Source organism: Rhipicephalus sanguineus, chromosome 7 (genome assembly GCF_013339695.2).
Source record: "Rhipicephalus sanguineus isolate Rsan-2018 chromosome 7, BIME_Rsan_1.4, whole genome shotgun sequence".
NCBI classification, from domain to species: Eukaryota; Metazoa; Arthropoda; class Arachnida; order Ixodida; family Ixodidae; genus Rhipicephalus; species Rhipicephalus sanguineus.
Genome location: NC_051182.1, coordinates 57,128,322 through 57,139,926, shown reverse-complemented (window position 1 = coordinate 57,139,926; position 11,605 = coordinate 57,128,322). Strand labels below are relative to the sequence as shown.

At 44.1% G+C, this 11,605-nt stretch overlaps 1 non-coding gene across 1 annotated transcript; it reads left to right on the top strand.

Annotated features, from left to right (window-relative positions):
• Positions 1-712: 712 nt before the first annotated feature.
• Trnas-gcu (transfer RNA serine (anticodon GCU)) lies at positions 713-785 on the top strand. Its single transcript has one exon. It is a non-coding gene; the product is annotated as a tRNA-Ser (tRNA).
• Positions 786-11,605: the final 10,820 nt, after the last annotated feature.

Below are 11,605 nucleotides of genomic sequence, written 5' to 3'. Positions count from 1 at the left end.
GGTTTCAGCGCAAATAGCCTAATGTTTTGGAGGCCTTTGCACATACAGCACCGATGTGTTCAAGCCAGGAAAGTCCTGGTGTAAGGTGGACACCAAGATATTTACAGGAAGTTGCCCGGGAGAGCCTGTCGCTTTGTATATGATAGGTAAAGTTAGAAATGACTTGTTTACGTCCAAAGGAAACAAATTTACATTTATTAGTATTTAGGTTCATGAGCCAAGTGTTACACCAGTTAGAGATAGTATTAAGATCATCTTGAAGGATGAAGTGATCGTTAGGACAGTTTATGGGTCTGTAAAGCATGCAGTCATCAGCGAAGATTCTGATATTTGATGAAATGTTACTTAGGAGGTCGTTGATGTAGATAAGGAAAAGTAATGGGCCAAGAACGCTCCCCTGTGGGACGCCAGAAGAGACATAGGAAGTGGGAGAGAGAGAATTATTAACGGTTGTGAACTGCTTGCGAAGGTAAAGAAAATTTTGGAGTCATGATAAAGTGATGGAGTCTAATCGGAGGCCACATAATTTAGAAATAAGGCGGCAATGGTTACGCTCTCCGGCACGTTACGCTCTCCGATGCGTATCGTACGACTGCAAACGTCCCACCACCATCAGGGGCACCTGTATCGATGTTGCCTTCTCGAACTTTCCATTGCGTCCCATCATCGATGATCCCTTGGCAACATACTTTACTGATCATAAAGCAACCCCGCCACGGTGGTCTAGTGGTTATGGCGCTCGGCTGCTGACCGGAAGGTCGCGGGATCGAATCCCGGCCGCGGCGGCTGCATTTTCGATGGAGGCGAAAATGTTTGAGGCCCGTGTACTTAGATTTAGGTGCACGTTAAAGAACCCCAGGTGGTCGAAATTTCCGGAGCCCTCCACTACGGCGTCTCTCATAATCATATCGTGGTTTTGGGACGTTAAACGGCAGAAAAAAAAATAATCATAAAGCAATAATCTTTAAAGGGAAACGAGTCCCCAAGCTCAAGGAAGGCACACTAACACATTGGGCACCCTTCTGTGTTAGTGTGCCTTCCTTGAACTTATATCGCAACGAATTGCACTTTTAGACAAGGTTTGATAACTCAAATTAGGTTGTCATTCTGTTACTGTGACTGTCAATGTGACTCGCGCATGCGCGTGAACCTACCTGGAATGCAATGTTCTTTCGAATAAAACAGTTGTTAGTTTGGCACCAGTCCTGTCATTTCTTGTCCTTCTTCCTTTGTGCCTCCAAATTTTTGTCAGACCATGCACCAACTAGCCCAAGAACGCGTTTTAGTGAATATACCACCACAGTGCCACGCTGGTGCTTGTAACTCCGTAGCAAAAATACTGTATACATGCGTCATATCAGCTAAAGAATCGTGTAACATGTGTAATAAGCGTGCCAGAAGAGTAAAATAACAGCCTGAGTCACACAATGCGAATTGCGCGACGAGTCGGTCGTTGGATGCTTCTAACCTGTTACAAAGGGCTCAGCCATAATTCTTCATCGCCATCAGCCACAGCACAAAGTGCACATAATGTCTTACAGATTTGTAGCGGGTACCACGATTCTCCGAAGAATGACGAAAAATGGCATAGTGGGTGCCTCGCAACTTAAAAAAAATTAGCATGAAATATGGCGTGGTTTTTACTTTGCACGTGTGCTTGTATTTGTTGCCCCAATAGAGTCTAGAACGGGCTCTAGGAAAACCGCTCATGCAGCTTTCGCCGTGACTGTGCCGCGTGTTCCGCGCAGGTCTGGTGATTTTTTTTATCAGAACAGCGGTCCCGCACATCAGAGAGTGCACTCAATGACGTGCTGCTTCTGAGATAGAGCTCACTCCCTTGACGCGAAGCATTGTTCCCGCTAAAAAATCGTTACTGACTTTTTTAGAAAATAAATGCTGTGACTTTTAAGGGTATACTGGTTTGTGCAAGAAGGAAGGAATTCGTAGTACTGTTACTTCCGCTCCTATGAAGAACGTGGGATGAGCGTGTATTACCCCTTTCCCACTTTCATAAAAGGCAGGCAAGCACCTATACCACAAATAAAATGTTTTTTATGATTACCTTAAAAATAAACTTTTTCATACAAAAAAGCCATTACGAACCTTTATGGAAAATGAATTTTATTCGTTCTGCAACAGAAACGGGGCAGAACATTTTGTGGTGGAACGAAAGTAAAAAAGAAACGGAAAACATATCGTTTCTACACCCTGTTTCCAGTAAAACCAAGCTAAATAGAACCAAGCCAGGCAATAAATAGGCGCATAGAAGGCAAAGGAAGTAGAATTAATCTGCAACGCAGTATGAAACATGTTCTGAAGTTTGTTCCTTGCATCCAGAGCCTTTCTCTTATATCTATGACGTGCGATTCTATACCTTTTCCATGCGGTCGTCATTACATAGGTCAGGCCGCCCGTTGTTTAAGTATTCAGTTGAGGGCTTTGAGAGGCTTTGCCCATTCGCATTTGTCTATGCGCTGTCGCGATTGTGAGTGCCGACCCCTTTTTGACAGAATAACCATGCTCTTCAAGCACACCTAAAATACTATCAAGAGAAATTGTGAAGGCGTCTCTTCATGAATAAGAACGGGTCTCAGTGTCAGCCAGCCATCCATTGCCTTACAGGATAACAAAGTTACCATGTGAGATTGTGGATGATGTTATATTACCCGGTGTTTACCTGTTTTTGGTTACGGTAAAGCTTTGCACTGTATACGTCTACTTAACATTCCCTAGGTGCGCAGTGTGTGTTTTCTAGTCGATTGGTTATAAATGACCCAGGCTGGGGTCATGCTTTACACAGTGTGTCCCTGCTAACTTTTGCCAAGCGTTAAAATTTGCTATGTTAGAGGCAGGTGAGTGAAATGAGTTGCGTGTTGCTGACAGCCACGTTGCATACTACAGGCAATACTTGCTGTGTAAATAAATAATTTTTTTAATAGGATTATTTACCTAAATTGCTAAATATTCACTACAGGCAAAAAGTGTGATTTCCAAAGTTTGAGAGCATCTTCAGAAAGCGCCCTTGCATCACTTGCGATAAGGAAAGTGTCACGTGTACCATTTTGTCCAAGATGCAAAGCCCGCAAAAAAACAAAAAACAACAAAAAAACATGTGACAGCGCATTCACGCGCCGGGATCGTGCTGCTCTCCACCGTACTTTCAGCGAACGAAATCGGCTGTGGCAGCAACTCGCAGGCTCCTTCGCAGCGGTAGGCCGATAAATAGGCGGTGGTTTCTTTGCCCGCCTAGGCCAGTTGGAGCGCGTGACGGTGCAGGTTGTAGCGAGCGCGAGTCAAGAAACCACCGCCAATTTATCAGCCTACCGCTGCAATGAAGCCGGTGAGTCGCGGCCGCAGCTGATTTTGTTCGCTCAAAACACGGTTGAGAGAAGCATAATGGCGCATGAATGCGCTAGTCACGTTTTTTTTATATTTCGCGGGCTTGCCTTGCATCTTGGAGAAAAGTTTTACACGTGAGACTATCTTTATCGCAAATAATGCAACGGGAGTTTTTGAATACGGCATTGAACCTTGCAAATGTCATCTCATGCCTGTGGTCAGTATTTAGAAATTTAGTTAAATACTCCCAATAAACACATTAATTATTTACTAACAAAAATTACCTGTAGCGCACAAGGGGGCTGTCAGAAATATGGGACTGATTTCACTCCCCTGCCTCTAATATTTCAATTTTTAACCCCTTGGCACTGTTAGCTGAGGCACAAAGTATATGCTATCGTTTTCTTCAATAAAAACTCAGTTGAATGTCAACGCTCTGCGGTGTCCACTTATCGTCTTCGTCTGTGTTATTGGCGCTGTTAGCCACAATCAACTTGTACCAACTCGCCCTGTATTCCATCCCGCCATGTATATCGGCAAAGGCCTGTTCTCTAAATGTGAAGCACTGATATGATTTTTAAAGGACGTACCCGGTTTTCATGGCATTTAACCAGTCAGCTCGTACCACAGCCGCTTGACAGAGTCGCTCCTGTGGTTGGTATATAAAAAAGCACTTACCTCCCCGCCCATGAACCCAATGCCACGATGAGGCATAGTGCCGGGGAGCAATGACTGCAATTCCATTTAATCCATTTGGAAAAAAAAAAAGATAGTCGATCCCTCCGTCATAGGAATCGGCATAACACGAAAGTAAAGCGTACCCTTACAGATGTAACTGAATGTTTACTGTACATTGATATAAGAGAGTTTGTACAATGTATATTGATGTATGGCAGCTATAGCGCCGTTTAACGTGGATGCACCCACTTTGATGATTGGTGGTACATCTCCATCCCGACGACTAACGTCCATCTTAAATGATTAAACAAACCCTTTTGGTAGCCGTAGTATTTAACGGTGAAAGCGTAATCAGAGAACGAGGTGTGATAGCCAGAAGAGCGTCGCATATCGGACGCAGAACATGGTCGCCATCCCGCGGTATGTTAAAATGTGATTGAACACCACGGCCGGACTACGGAGAAACGCAAAGCGCGTCGTGCCGCCCCGGTAGCCCGGCCGCGATTTTGCTCGGGCCAAGCGCGTGAGCGGAGAACGCGGTGTTACAGCCAGTTGAGGCAGGCGCGCGTCGCAGAGCTATTTTTGGTTTGTATTAACGTGACGCTATGAGCGTGGCCGACGCTTTTACGACGCTTGCGCTAAGGTTGCCACCTCGCGGTGTGTTAAGGCATTGACAAAATTGAACGTCTATTGAAAACGCGCCGTTTGGGACGGGCGTGTAACGCGTTGGAGGTGCTAATCGCGGAGGCCACAGTAATGACGAATTACTTTAAGCCCCCAGAGGGCAACACCACCCCGCCGACTTGGAGAGGGGTAGATATAAGAGGCGCGTTTGTAAAGCGTCTAGAGTCTGTGACCGTGGCGCAGTGGATAGCGTGCTCGGCATGTGTTGTTGCGGACCGAGCGGTCGTGGGTTCGATGCCCGTTGACTAAACTTTTTTTCTTTGCCATCTGATTGTGTAAACTTTTCGACGTCATTTCCGTGACGGAAATACGTCACTGAAGTCTTGGTGGACCCCGGCATAAAACACTTTCGTGTTAAAAAAGATTAACCAACGTTGTCCCACATCTCGTTTTTCTAATTTAAACTGTATACTTGTGTTTTACGCACTCTCGTGAAGACTGATTTTATGCTTCTATACAGCCAAATTAGGTTTTCATTGTATATCACTGCTCGTGGCCGCCTCGGGATGCCGCCACGTGCCCGCACGGACACTGAAAGTGAGCTGCGCGTTCGAAGAAAAAAAGGAAATAAATTGTTCAAAACCATGACGTGCGCAGGCGAAAGGACGCATCATCTTGGCCCTTTAGAATATACCTCCCTGCGTAAGTATCACTGCGTTTGCTTGTATGAAAAGAGGGAGAAAGCGATTGGAGCATACGACAAATCTTTGTAAATTGGCTCGTACTTCAAAGATTCTAAAAAAATTGCGGCAGTTTATCCGTGAGGGAATAAGCTGTTTCATTGAATTCATTTGGTACTTTCTTCGAAAAGTGTTGCAGGGGCGCTTTAAATGTATCTTGTTTTTTTTGTTTGCTACAAGTTCACGCAACCAGCAAAACAAGTTGTGCACACAAATATCTGCGAATTCTGTCATTATTAAGGGAAAGCGAGTTCAGATGCGATATACCAAATGCAAAAACTTGGTTTAGTGATAGTTTCACGGCGATAAAATCAAGCATGGGCTGTACTCACTTCCCTTAGCAACAAGTGTGACCGACAGGTGGATCAGGAGAGCGCCTCGGTTTATAGTTTCTGTACAACGTTCCATTGTAGATTGAAAATAGCATGAGATAACGTGGGACAAGAAATGCAAACCTGCAGGACAAGCCCTTTGGCTTCTATTTGGGGGCAAATATATTCATTTTACTCCTCTAGCATTGTGCATAAATCCACCAAGAACAGGACTAACAAGGCTTTGCTGCCTTGATGCTCCACACTAGAAGAATGGCGTAAGGCAAACCCGTTCAGTGATGTATTCCGGATGTATATATGTCTTATACAACCAAGGTTCCACATACAAATATTTCATGAACAATTCCTACTACGCAGTTACTATTCTCCGGGAATGCGCAGTGGTGTATTGCTTCAGTGTTGGAACAATAACCAACTAAAACTACAGATTTGCAAAAAACAAATGTTGGTAGTCTGCGTTTGTATTTTCATCGCCCACTAAATCAGCCTCTGCCATTTACACAGCATTCTTCGTGTGTGTGTTTGTGACCTACTGTATTGTCTTGTGGCTGGTGTTCCTTAAGCTTGTCCTGGGTTGTAAGTTACGCTTCCATGGTATCTCAGTCAAGTGTTTATTTGCTTTACACCTATAAATAAAGCACTGCAGAGTATTGTGAAGTAGTTCTTTGCCGCTGTTGTATGAATATACATGTGTACATGTGCGCATGTATGCATTTTTGCGTAAGGGAGACACACCAAAATGGCGCATTCAGTTCATCGTTTTTGCTTTATTCTTTTATACCCTGAGGCAACACAAGTATTATCGGGATAGAAATAAAAATGCGAACAGTTCACATTACGCGCTCCGCTTTTTTTTTAGTTGTTTAAGATGTTGTAGCCTGGATGGTAATTAAATAAATTGAAGTCTGCACTTACCTGAAAAATATGGCAAGCAAAGGTTTTCCTGTACGTGTTATACATGTAAAAAAACACACGTAAAAAAAGCCTTGTTATTGGAGTTCTATATAGGCTTCCTGCCTCAACCCCTGAGGTTTTAGAAAAATTACAACTGCATATTTTGTTTAAAACAAATCAAACTACCAAGCTTCTTTTTATGTGGAGACTTCAATCTTCCAGGCATCAATTGGTCTTCGATTAACACAGAAAGTTATGATCCCAGTAACGATGAAGCGCTTATTGAAATTGCCTTCCATTTTGATTTAACGAAACTAGTTAGTGATTACTAGAGACCGGATTTTAGGCAAATGCCTATTTTGTTCCTTGCGTTCCTATCGCGCCACTGTGATATATGAGCATGAACTAGAGGTTAAGAAGGGCTTTTATAGTGTCTTTATAGTGCCTATAATTGCCTATTTTTGGCGTTTGTGCCTAGATGCTCAAAAACACCTAGAGATGCCTATTTTAAAAATTGGCGCTTATGTGAACACTGTTTAGCCTGAAGTTTCGCTTTGAAGTGCAGTTGGAGACCGTTATTCATGTTACCGGGCAACACTGACTGCTCAGAACTGTTTGGGGTTCTAGCTAGTCCTCTAGTTCAGCCAACTTCCCGAAAAAAATTTGGGGGACCCTTAAGCTTCGCCTTTAAGAGTGGAACGCAATAGCGAAATCCGGCCCCTGGCGCGCACTTCAACCACTAAGTGCATACTTATTAATGTGTATTGTTACACACACACGCGCGCGCGCGCGAGAATGGTACATACAGGTTTTTGATCTAAAGCAAGAGTCGCATGGCCTCCAAGATGCACGCCGCGCGCTTGCCATCTCGGAGGCCATGAAGAGTCTCACAATGCCTCACAGATGGCAGCACATTATCTAGCGTTCGCTGTTTGCTTGATCAACGCCTCCTCTGGAAAAGGCGGCATTGGCTTGATATGTTTTCCGCTAGATGGACATAGTTGTCCATTTCCTTTCTCGATTTTTCGCTCACGGATGATTTTTCGCTCACAGCCAACGGTCCCCGCGGTCCCGACACCGACGACGGAATTTCTGCGACACGAGCTCTCTAACGCTATCGCGTTAAAATAACCGCTAGCAGCACTGAAGTGGGACACGCCGGCGAGCATTCGCCGCCGCAGAGACATGGCGCGGGCGGTTGGCGAATGCGAGACCGCGGAGAGTCGTCAGCGGAATCGAGAGTGAAGAGAAAGAAAAAGGAAGGAAAATGTGATGTGCATGGACTTTTGTTTTCTTTGTAATTTGTTTTGTAAGGCGTTCACCGTAGTAGCGTAGCCAGAATTTTTTTCCGGGGGGGGAACCATACTTTATGTATGTTCGTGCGTGGGTTCGTATGTGTGCGTGTACAGTTTATGTAAAACTGAAAAGTTTCGGGGGGGGGGGGTGGAGGTGTTGAAGCCCCCCTTCCATGCCAGAGGAGAAATTGGCTCTACGCGATTCGACCCGGACAGTAGGAAAAATCCCTCCCTTCTTGTCTTTTAGCGATATGGCTATCTGCTCCCGCTCTGCCCTTCTGCCGAAAAGACACTCAGAAGTGTGTTGATTCGACAGTGGCCACTTGACTCACCGTGCAGAACACGGGACAGACCATGATCTGCGAACCCTGCGGGACAAAGCACTGTAAGGCTGTGTTCAACCATTGGCGCCTTTATGCCATTTCAACCCATATATGCCCAAACTCCGGAAAAATGACAAAACATTGTTTTTTGCATAAAAAGGGTACTTCTACCCTCAAAAGATATCACAAGTTCTTTATTTACTGACAGGTAAACGCAACATTGGTTTTCAAGTCGTCCTATACATATAGGACACTGGACATTTGGGGTGCTATGTGCGGGTGTGGTAAGCCTTGAAACATTTCACGTGCACACCGACATTGCACTTCTTCCTCTCCATGGCGTATTTCACACAAAACACGCGTTTGCCCAGAGAAAGCGGTCGGCACGTGGCTGCATGAAAAGCAAGCAATGCACACGTTGCGAATGAGGCCTGTTTGATGTGCTGTAGGTGGCGCTAGTCATCAGCTAAAGAAATAGCGACGTTAGAGTGCATCAAAGAAGCGTCCTATATGTTGGACACTGGGCATATATATGGTTTAAGTAATAACATTTGTTTTTCTCTCGTAGATAGAGTTTGCGCGCGTCTTCGTTGGAAAATATTTGCATTGATGTGAAAATTATTGTGGCTATATTTACTATTTTGCAAGCCAAAAAGGTTGTTTTGCCTGCCTATTTTTGGCGCCTAAAACGAGTTTTTTATGCCTAAAAATTCGGCCTCTAGTGATTACACTAGTGTGCAAGACAATAGTAAATCTATTCTTGAGCTTGTCCTTGTCAATGATAATGTGTCCGGAAAAAATTACTGCGAAGTGGTTGGAGGTATTTCAGATCACATGGTAATCTTGGTTGAGCGTCCCTCGCTGAAGTACAAAAAATGCTGGTAAATACAGACGTGTGCCAGTCTTTGATTCTTCTGGCGATACAGCCATCATAGACAGATTGGAGATAGCCTACGATAAACTATGCGAAAGTATTAATCTGGGACTGAGCGGTGTTAATGCTCTGTGGTTATAGCATAACAACACTGCGCATGCCTGCATGCAGCTTGCTGTTCCTTTCAAACAATATAAGGTATATCTGTCAAAACAATGGATTACATGAGATATAGTCCACGTTAAGAGAAAAGTTATTCGGCTTCGCAAATCACTAAAACGCATAGGAGTATCACAACACGTTCTCTGATCAGCGATCTGTCGCGAGAACTAAAAGATAAGATGAAGATGGAACAACGCAATTTTTACGATGTAAAGTTAACTCACATGATGAAGAAATTTTTGCCAGTTTACAAAGCCAAAGTCATCCACTAGACACACGTTTGTTAAGATAACGTTTGTACATCAGGGAACAGAAATAGCCAATGCATTTAACGAACACTTCGCATCTCTTTTTACTTGTGATGAGAAAACCCTCCACATTTTACGACGTTTAAGGAGGTGCCTCTCCTTGAAAATCTGGAAATCACAGAAACTGGCGCATCTGAATTAGTGTTAAATTTTAGTGTAAGAAAATCTTGTGGCCCAGGCGACTTACCAACTGCCTTTTACAGCGAAAGCTGTTATGAGATCATTTCACCGGCCGTTTTTGGCGCCGTAGTTGTCCGCCGCCGCCGCCGCCGGTGTCCGTAACCAGTATCGCTCGTAATAAGAAAAAAAACGAAATAAGAAAAAAAATCCAGGACGGAACGAGGTTCGAACCTGGGCCCTCTGCGTGGGAGCCCATTATTCAACCTCTGAGCCATGCCGGTGCTTTGCAGAAAGGTCCTATACAGGTTTCATGTCGGGAAGGAACTACATTAGCATATGCAATATAGCGTGGAAGAAGAGTAAATTAAGCACCAAGCGTCGCACAACGCGAATTGTGTAACCAGCCGTCACACAATGCTAATTACGCAACGAGTAGGTTGTTGAATGCGTCCAACCCATTACAAAGGGCTCTGCCATAATTCTTCATCGTCATCAGGCACCGCATCAACAAAGTACGCATAATGCCTTACATGCGTTTAGCAGGTACCACGGCTCTCCATAGAACGACGAAAAATGGCACAGTGCCTGCTGCCCTACTTCTCAAAAATTACAATGATTTATAGCGTAGTGGGTTCCTCGCAAGTGCACTTGTATTGGTTGCCAAGGAAGCCCACAAGCACATAATCCATTTCCTCGGGGTCTCAGTAAAATTGCAATGATTTAAAGCGTAGTGGGTTCCTCGCAAGTGCACTTGTATTGCTTGCCAAGGAAGCTCATAAGCGCATGATCCATTTACTTGGGGTCTCAGTAAAGTTCTTCTTTCCCCCTTCCTCCCCGTCTCTCTTGCACGTCAATGTATGTTATACAGCATGACGGGAGAGGGAAATAGTGACCGGGCGTCACCCAATGCAAATTACATAACTGATGGGCCGTTTATTGCTTCCAACCCATTACAAACAGCTGAGCCATAATTCTTCACCGTCATCAGTCGTCGCGTGAACAAAGTAAACATAATGTCTTACAGACGTGCAGCTGGTGCCTCGCTTCTCCGCAGAATGACGAATAATGGCTTAGTAGGTGCTTCCCAATTTCACAAAAACTGTGATTTATAGCGTAGTGGGTACCTTTCTAGTGTACTTGTGTTGTAGCCCCAAGAGAGCTTACAATGGGCTCTAGAAACGCCGCTCTTCTTTCGCTGTGACAGTGCTGCGGTTTCAGCGCAGGCCTGGCGTTTTTAAAGTGATACGCTGAATGGTCCTCAAAATTTCTGGGAGTTACTTTGAACGAATCATTATCCAGAGATGACCTTCCTGAGAATTGGGAATTCTCCAAATTTAAGCCTTTATTCAAACATGTGGATAAACAATCGATTTGTAATTATCGCCTTACAGCTTTGATTTGCACATGCGGCAAGTTATTTAAACATATAATTCATAAACACATTTCCTGGTTTTCAGAGTCGCACTCAGTACTTTCACCAGCTCAGCCTGGTTTTAGGCGTGGGCTTTCCACAACAACACAATTGCCTGAAATTGTGACTTCACACAAGCTATAAATAACCAGTCACAGATAGATGCTGCTATTTTAAACTTCTCGAAGGCCTTCGGCAAAATCTCTCATTCCAGACTACTTATGAAACTTTGGGAAGCAATAAAAAACCCACAACTTTCTTATTGGATGCAAACATACCTGAGTGCTCGAAAACAGTATGCCGTTTTTAAAGAACATTTCTCAAAAAAGCTGCCTGTAGATTCGGGTGTCCCTCAGGGATCAGTTTTAGGACCGTTATTTTTCCTTCTTTTTATAAATGACATCGTCGATGAATGCTGCGTTAAAATAAGACGGTACGCCTACGATTGTGCGTTGTATAGTGAGATAAATTCAACTTCAGATCAGAATGCACTGATTTTAGATTA